Raw genomic sequence first — 3,122 nt, forward strand, 5'->3', positions numbered from 1 at the left:
CTCGATATCTGATAGCAGTTGAGTGAGCCTAGTACAATGTGTGCCGAAGAAAAAGGGGATGGCAGTCATCACTAATGACAAGAATGAATTGGTTTCCACAAGGACAACTACGAGGTGGAGAATCTGCATGGATTGTTGCAAGCTGAATTTGGCCACTAAAAATGACCACTTCCCACTCCCATTCATTGATCAGATGTTAGATAGACTTGCTGGGAATGAATTTTTTTATTTTCTTGATGGCTATTCAGGGTATAACCAAATAGCAATTGCACCGGAGGACCAAGACAAGACAACCTTCACGTGCCTAGTTGGTACGTTCGCATTCCGACGCATGCCATTTGGACTCTGTAATTGCACCAGGACTTTCCAACGATGCATGATGGCAATATATTCAGATTACTTGGAGGAGTCAGTCGAGGTATTCATGGATGATTTCTCAGTCTTCGGCAGTAATTATGACTCCTATTTGACTAACCTCGAAAAAGTCTTAAAGAGATGCGTGGCAACAAATCTTGTTCTGAACTGGGTGAAATGCCACTTTATGGTGGAGGAAGGAATAGTTTTAGGTCACAAAATCTCCAAGGCAGGATTGGAAGTCGATCAGGCAAAAATCGACGCAATTTCCAAATTACCCCCACCTGTGAATGTAAAGACACTTAAGAGCTTTTTGGGACACGCGGGATTTTACAGAAGATTTATTCGCAACTTATCCCAGATCGCAAGACCCTTAAGTGCACTTCTAGAAGCTGACCGCGAATAAATTTTGATGACGACTGCACCAAAGCATTTAACACCTTCAAAGAGGCACTAATTTCTGCACCAATTTTGATTGCGCCCGATTGGACGCAACCATTTGCATTAATGTGTGATGCTAGTGGATATGCTGTGGGCACAGTTTTGAGTCAACATCGGGAAAAGGTGTTGCATCCTATTTATTATGCGAGCAAAACACTGAACGACGCGCAGGAGAACTATACGACCACAGAAAAAGAAATGCTCGCAATGGTATTTGCGCTAGAAAAGTTCCGACAATACTTAATCGAAACAAAGGTGGTGGTATATACAGATCATTCTGCGATTAAATATCTAATGACGAAGAAGGATGCAAAACCGAGGTTGATACGGTGGGTGTTGCTCCTGCAAGAGTTTGACCTAGAAATCAAAGACCGGAAGGGCACTGAGAACCAAGTCGCAGATCATTTGTCAAGATTGGAAAATTGCGAGGTTCAAAGGACAAAAAAAGATATTGAGGAAAGATTCCCCAATGAGCTGCTAATGGCAGTAAACATTAATGTTCCCTGGTATGCGGACATAGTAAACTTCTTAGTTTGCGGTCAACTACCGGATGATTATACATACCAGCAGAAGAAGAAGCTAAGACATAACGCCACATTTTATTTCTGGGATGATCCATTCCTCTATCGACAAGGACCTGATCATATAATACGTCGATGTGTTCCTGAGCATGAAGCCAAGCACATTTTAGAGCTCTGTCATGAGTCCCCATATGGAGGACATTTTGGGGGGTAAAGGACGGCTGCAAAAGTCTTGCAGTGCGGCTACTTTTGGTCAACACTATTTAAAGATGCCCATGCTCATGTTGTGCAATGCGACAGGTGTCAAAGGATGGGGAATATGTCTAAAAGAAATGAAATGCCATTGACGTCAATCTTAGAAGTTGAATTATTTGATGTTTGGGGAATTGACTTCATAGGCCCGTTTCCACAATCCGAAGGTCATCAATATATTCTGGTTACGGTTGTTTATGTATCGAAATGGGTTGAGGCCATCGATGTGTCAAGAATGATGCAGCCACTGTGGCGAAGTTTCTGAAGAAAAACATTTTTGCTCGATATGGGACGCCACAGGCCTTAGTCAGCGATGAGGGCTCTCAATTTATCAACTGCATAATTGCTAATCTGTTGACTAAATTCAACGTCAGCTATCGAGTTGCAACTGCTTATCACCCACAGACTAATAGGCAGGCAGAGATTTCTAACAGAAAGATCAAAACTATCTTGGAGAAGGTAGTTAATACTGCCAAGAGGGATTGGTCACCCAAGCTTGATGAAGCACTATGGGCTTACAGAACTGCCTACAAAACACCAATTGGCATGTCCCCGTACGCCCTAGTCTTCGGAAAAGCTTGTCATCTACCACTTGAGTTGGAACATAAGGCGATATGGGCATGCAAGAAGCTGAAGTTTGATTTAGCCAGTGGGGGAAAGTCTGAAAGTTGCAATTGAATCAGTTGGTCGAATGGCGAAGGGATGCCTATGAAAATGCTAAGATATATAAGAAGAAAACGAAGAAATGGCACGATGACCACATCAATGACCGAACATTCACCGAAGGTCAACAGGTATTGTTATTTAATGCATGTTTGCGACTGTTCCCAGGAAAGTTGAAGTCTCGTTGGTCGGGGCCATTCTGAATCAAGACAATCTTTCCTCACGGCATAGTGGAATTAACAACTTTAGACGGAAGCAACGCATTCAAAGTGAATGGTTAGCGAATCAAACCCTACTATGGAGGCGACTTCGATCGACGCATGGACACCATTTACTTGGGCAAGCCAGATTAAACCACTTGCAAGGAAAGCGATTGTGATAACTTTAAGAACTTCTTTCAATCGACCTTCCTATCTATGTTTACTTGCTTTCTTTACCGCTTTCTTTTACCGTTTTCTTACTTCTGTAATTAATGTGTAGTAGAATTAGTCTTTTATGTTTTGGAAATTTAATTTCGCATATGTTTCCATACTTTAAATGTAGTAGCACCGATCGTATAATTTTGTGAATGATGGGATGAATCACCGTAAGGTTCGACTTGCGTTTTTTATGAATTATGAAGAGAGGAAAATAAACTGGTATGTATGAGAGGATGGGTGTAGTAAGTGAAACCAAGAGAAGCTATGCATCTAATACACCCAAATGCATTACGGTGAGGGGTGTGTTGCGCACGTATATGTCCTTTGCCCAGCCTTAGTTAAATGCACTATGTTGAGGTATCCTCCAGAAATGTGTTTGGGTAAGGGGTGTGCTACGAGGATGTATGTGTGTTGCCCATCCTCGGCAAAAATGTATCTGTGTTTATTGGAAGCATGGTGTGAATTTTAAATC

This window comes from Benincasa hispida, chromosome 5 (genome assembly GCF_009727055.1).
Source record: "Benincasa hispida cultivar B227 chromosome 5, ASM972705v1, whole genome shotgun sequence".
NCBI classification, from domain to species: domain Eukaryota; kingdom Viridiplantae; phylum Streptophyta; class Magnoliopsida; order Cucurbitales; family Cucurbitaceae; genus Benincasa; species Benincasa hispida.